Source organism: Schistocerca americana, chromosome 2, assembly GCF_021461395.2.
Source record: "Schistocerca americana isolate TAMUIC-IGC-003095 chromosome 2, iqSchAmer2.1, whole genome shotgun sequence".
NCBI classification, from domain to species: domain Eukaryota; kingdom Metazoa; phylum Arthropoda; class Insecta; order Orthoptera; family Acrididae; genus Schistocerca; species Schistocerca americana.
Genome location: NC_060120.1, coordinates 1070322360 through 1070328359, shown reverse-complemented (window position 1 = coordinate 1070328359; position 6000 = coordinate 1070322360).

The following is a 6000-nucleotide window of genomic DNA, read 5'->3' as shown; positions in this document are numbered from 1 at the left end:
CTGTGTTTGATCATCAATATGAAGGTCCAAGGTATACAGTAAACCTGAAGTGAAGCATCGGAATCTAAAACAGGACTCTCAGGAGAGGTTTTAATCATAGAAAGTTAGAGTGTCAGTCCACTTGTACGTAAGTCGGCATTGTGCCTTTTGTATTAAATTCGGATGCAATTTCTGTGTTTCATCGTCAAGAGGAAGTTCCAAGGTATACAGTAAACCTAAAGTGAAGCATCGGAATCAAAAACTGGACTCACAGGAGAGGTTTAAATCAAAGAAAGTTAGAGTGTCTGTCCTCTTGTACTTAAGTCGGCGTTGTGCCCCTTGTATTAAATTCAGATGCAGTTTCTGTGTTTCATCGTCAATAAGTGGGTCCAAGGTATACAGTAAACTTGAAGTAAAGCTTCGGAATCTAAAACTGGACTCACAGGACAGGTTCAATTCTAAGGAAGTTAGAGTGTCAGTCCTCTTGTACTTATGTCGGCATTGTGCCTTTTGTAATAAATTCGGATGCAATTTCTGTGTTTCATCGTCAATAAGAAGGTCCTAGGGATACAGTAAACCTAAAGGGAAGCATCGGAATCTAAAACTGGACTCACAGGAGAGGTTGAAATCATAGAAGGTTAGAGTGTCGCTCCTCTTCTACTGAAGTCGACATTGTGCTTTTGCATTAATTTCGGATACAATTTCTGTGTTTCATCGTCAATAAGAATGTTCTAGGTATACAGTAAACCTGAAGTGAAGCATCGGAATCTAAAACTGGGCTCACAGGAGAGTTTCAAATCATACAAAGTTAGAGTGTCAGTCCTCTTGTACTTAAGTCTGCATCGTGCCTTTTGTATTAAAATCGGATGCAATTTCTGTGTATCATCGTTAATAGGAAGGTCTAAGGTATACAGTAAACTGGAAGTGATGCATCGGAATCCAAAACTGGACTCACAAGAGAGGTTCAAATCATAGAAAGTTTGAGTGGCTGTCCTCTTGTACTTAAGTCGGCATTGTGCCTTTTGTAGTAAATTCAGATGCAGTTTCTGTATTTCATCGTCAATAAGAGGGTTCAAAATATACAGTAAACTTGAAGTAAAGCTTCAGAATCTAAAACTGGACTCACAGGACAGGTTTAAATCAAAGGAAGTTAGAGTGTCTGAGCTCTTGTACTTATGTCGGCATTGTGCCTTTTGTAATAAATTCGGATGCAATTTCTGTGATTCATCGTCAATAAGAAGGTCCAAGGTATACAGTAAACCTGAAGTGAAGCATCGGAATCTAAAACTGGACTCACAGGAGAGGTTCAAATCATAGAAAGTTAGAGTGTCAGTCCTCTTGTACTTAAGTCGGCACTGTGCCATTTGTATTAAATTCGGATGCAATTTCTGTGTTTCATCGTCAATAAGATGGTCCGAGGTATACAGTAAACCTGAAGTGAAGCATCGGAATCTAAAACTGGACTCACAGGAGAAGTTAAAATCATAGAAAATTAGAGTGTCAATCCTCTTGTACGTAAGTCTGCATCGTGCCTTTTGTATTAAATTCGGATGCAATTTCTGTGTATCATCGTCAATAAGAGGGTATAATGTATACAGTAAACCGGAAGTGAACCATCGGAATCTGAAACTAAACTCATTGGAGAGGTTCAAATCATAGAAACTTAGAGTGTCAGTCCTCTTGTACTTAAGTCGGCATTGTGCCTTTTGTATTAAATTCGGATGCAATTTCTGTGTTTCATCGTCAATGAGAAGGTAAAAGGTATACAGTAAACCTGAAATGAAGCATCGGTATCTAAAACTGGACTCACAGGAGAGGTTTAAATCAAAGAAAGTTAGAGTGTCTGTCCTCTTGTACTTAAGTCGGCATTGTGCCTCTTGTATTAAATTCAGATGCAGTTTCTGTGTTTAATCGTCAATAAGAGGGTCCAAGGTATACAGTAAACCTCAAGTAAAGCTTCGGAATCTAAAACTGGACTCACAGGACAGATTTAAATCTAAGGAAGTTAGAGTATCTGTCCTCTTGTACTTATGTCGGCATTGTGCCTTTTGTAATAAATTCAGATGCAAATTCTGTGATTCATCGTCAATAAGAAGGTCCAAGGTATACAGTAAACCTGAAGTGAAGCATCGGAATCTGAAACTGGACTCACAGGAGAGGTTCCAATCATAGAAAGTTAGAGTGGCAGTCCTCTTGTACTTAAGTCGGCATTGTGCCTTTTGTATTGAATTCGGATGCAATTTCTGTGTTTCATCATCAATAAGAAGGTCCAAGGTATACAGTAAACCTGAAGTGAAGCATCGGAATCCAAAACTCAACTCACAGGAGAGGTTCAAATCATAAAAAGTTAGAGTGCCTGTCCTCTTGTACTTAAGTCGGCATTGTGCCTTTTGTATTAAATTCGGATGCAATTTTTGTGTTTCATCGTCAATAAGATGGTCCAAGGGATACAGTAAACCTAAAGGGAAGCAACGGAATCTAAAACTGGACTCACAGGAGGGGTTGAAATCATAGAAGGTTAGAGTGTCGATCCTCTTCTGCTTAAGTCGGCATTGTGCCTTTTGTATAAAATTCGGATGCAATTTCTGTGTTTCATCGTCAATAAGAAGGTCCTAGGGATACAGTAAACCTAAAGGGAAGCATCGGAAACTGAAACTGGACTCACAGGAGAGGTTGAAATCATAAAAGGTTAGAGTGTCGCTCCTCTTCTACTTAAGTCGACATTGTGCTTTTGCATTGATTTCGGATGCAATTTCTGTGTTTCATCGTCAATAAGAAGGTTCTAGGTATACAGTAAACCAGAAGTGAAGCATCGGAATCTAAAACTGGGCTCACAGGAGAGTTTCAAATCATACAAAGTTAGAGTGTCAGTCCTCTTGTTCTTAAGTCTGCATCGTGCATTTTGTATTAAAATCGGATGCAATTTCTGTGTATCATCGTTAATAGGAAGGTTCAAGGTATACAGTAAACTGGAAGTGATGCATCGGAATCCAAAACTGGACTCACAAGAGAGGTTCAAATCATAGAAAGTTTGAGTGGCTGTCCTCTTGTACTTAAGTCTGCATTGTGCCTTTTGTAGTAAATTCAGATGCAGTTTCTGTATTTCATCGTCAATAAGAGGGTTCAAAATATACAGTGAACTTGAAGTAAAGCTTCGGAATCTAAAACTGGACTCACAGGACAGGTTTAAATCAAAGGAAGTTAGAGTGTCTGAGCTCTTGTACTTATGTCGGCATTGTGCCCTTTGTAATAAATTCGGATGCAATTTCTGTGATTCATCGTCAATAAGAAGGTCCAAGGTATACAGTAAACCTGAAGTGAAGCATCGGAATCTAAAACTGGACTCACAGGAGAGGTTCAAATCCTAGAAAGTTAGAGTGTCAGTCCTCTTGTACTTAAGTCGGCACTGTGCCATTTGTATTAAATTCGGATGCAATTTCTGTGTTTCATCGTCAATAAGATGGTCCGAGGTATACAGTAAACCTGAAGTGAAGCATCGGAATCTAAAACTGGACTCACAGGAGAAGTTAAAATCATAGAAAATTAGAGTGTCAATCCTCTTGTACCTAAGTCTGCATCGTGCCTTTTGTATTAAATTCGGATGCAATTTCTGTGTATCATCGTCAATAAGAGGGTATAATGTATACAGTAAACCGGAAGTGAACCATCGGAATCTGAAACTAAACTCATTGGAGAGGTTCAAATCATAGAAACTTAGAGTGTCAGTCCTCTTGTACTTAAGTCGGCATTGTGCCTTTTGTATTAAATTCGGATGAAATTTCTGTGTTTCATCGTCAATAAGAAGGTATAAGGTATACAGTAAACCTGAAATGAAGCATCGGTATCTAAAACTGGACTCACAGGAGAGGTTTAAATCAAAGAAAGTTAGAGTGTCTGTCCTCTTGTACTTAAGTCGGCATTGTGCCTCTTGTATTAAATTCAGATGCAGTTTCTGTGTTTAATCGTCAATAAGAGGGTCCAAGGTATACAGTAAACCTCAAGTAAAGCTTCGGAATCTAAAACTGGACTCACAGGACAGATTTAAATCTAAGGAAGTTAGAGTATCTGACCTCTTGTACTTATGTCGGCATTGTGCCTTTTGTAATAAATTCAGATGCAAATTCTGTGATTCATCGTCAATAAGAAGGTCCAAGGTATACAGTAAACCTGAAGTGAAGCATCGGAATCTGAAACTGGACTCACAGGAGAGGTTCCAATCATAGATTGTTAGAGTGGCAGTCCTCTTGTACTTAAGTCGGCATTGTGCCTTTTGTATTGAATTCGGATGCAATTTCTGTGTTTGATCATCAATAAGAAGGTCCAAGGTATACAGTAAACCTGAAGTGAAGCATCGGAATCTAAAACTCAACTCACAGGAGAGGTTCAAATCATAGAAAGTTAGAGTGCCTGTCCTCTTGTACTTAAGTCGGCATTGTGCCTTTTGTATTAAATTCGGATGCAATTTTTGTGTTTCATCGTCAATAAGAAGGTCCAAGGGATACAGTAAACCTAAAGGGAAGCAACGGAATCTAAAACTGGACTCACAGGAGAGGATGAAATCATAGAAAGTTAGAGTGTCGATCCTCTTCTACTTAAGTCGGCATTGTGCCTTTTGTATTAATTTCGGATGCAATTTCTGTGTTTCATCGTCAATAAGAAGGTCCAAGGTATACAGTAAACCTGAAGTGAAGCATCGGAATCCAAAACCTAACTCACTGGAGAGGTTCAAATCATAGAAAGTTAGAGTGTCAGTCCTCTTGTACTTAAGTCGGCATTGTGCCTTTTGTATTAAATTCGGATGCAATTTCTGTGTTTCATCGTCAATAAGAAGGTCCAGGGAATACAGTAAACCTGAAGTGAAGCATCGGAATCCAAAACCCAACTCACAGGAGAGGATCAAATCAAAGAAAGTTAGAGTGTCAGTCCTCTTGTACTTAAGTCTGCATTGTGCCTTTTGTATGAAATTCGGATGCAATTTCTGTGTTTCATCGTCAATAAGAAGGTCCAAGGTATACAGTAAACCTGAAGTGAAGCATCGGAATCTAAAACAGGACTCACAGGAGAGGATCAAATCATAGAAAGTTAGAGTGTCAGTCCTCTTGTACTTAAGTCGGCATTGTTCCTTTTGTATTAAATTCGGATGCAATTGCTGTGTTTCATCGTCAAGATTAAGTTCCACGGTATACAGTAAACCTAAAGTGAAGCATCGGAATCTAAAACTGGACTCACACGAGAGGTTCAAATCATAGAAAGTTAGAGTGTCAGTCCTCTTGTACTTAAGTCTGCATTGTGCCTTTTGTATGAAATTCGGATGCAATTTCTGTGTTTCATCGTCAATAAGAAGGTCCAAGGTATACAGTAAACCTGAAGTGAAGCATCGGAATCTAAAACAGGACTCACAGGAGAGGATCAAATCATAGAAAGTTAGAGTGTCAGTCCTCTTGTACTTAAGTCGGCATTGTTCCTTTTGTATTAAATTCGGATGCAATTTCTGTGTTTGATCATCAATAAGAAGGTCCAAGGTATACAGTAAACCTGAAGTGAAGCATCGGAATCTAAAATTGGACCCACAGGAGAGGTTTAAATCAAAGAAAGTTAGAGTGTCGGTCCTCTTGTACTTAAGTCGGCATTGTGCCTTTTGTATAAAATTCAGATGCAGTTTCTGTGTTTCATCGTCAATAAGAGGGTCCAAGGTATACAGTAAACCTGAAGTAAAGTTTCGGAATCTAAAACTGGACTCACAGGACAGGTTTAAATCAAAGGAAGTTAGAGTGTCTGTCCCCTTGTACTTATGTCGGCATTGTGCCTTTTGTAATAATCTCTAATGCAATTTCTGTGATTCATCGTCAATAAGAATGTCCAAGGTATACAGTAAGCCTGAAGTGAAGCATCGGAATCCGAAACTGGACTCACAGAAGAGGTACAAATCATAGAAAGTTAGAGTGTCAGTACCCTTGTACTTAAGTCGGCGTTGTGCCTATTGTATTAAATTCGGATGCAATTTCTGTGTTTCATCGTCAA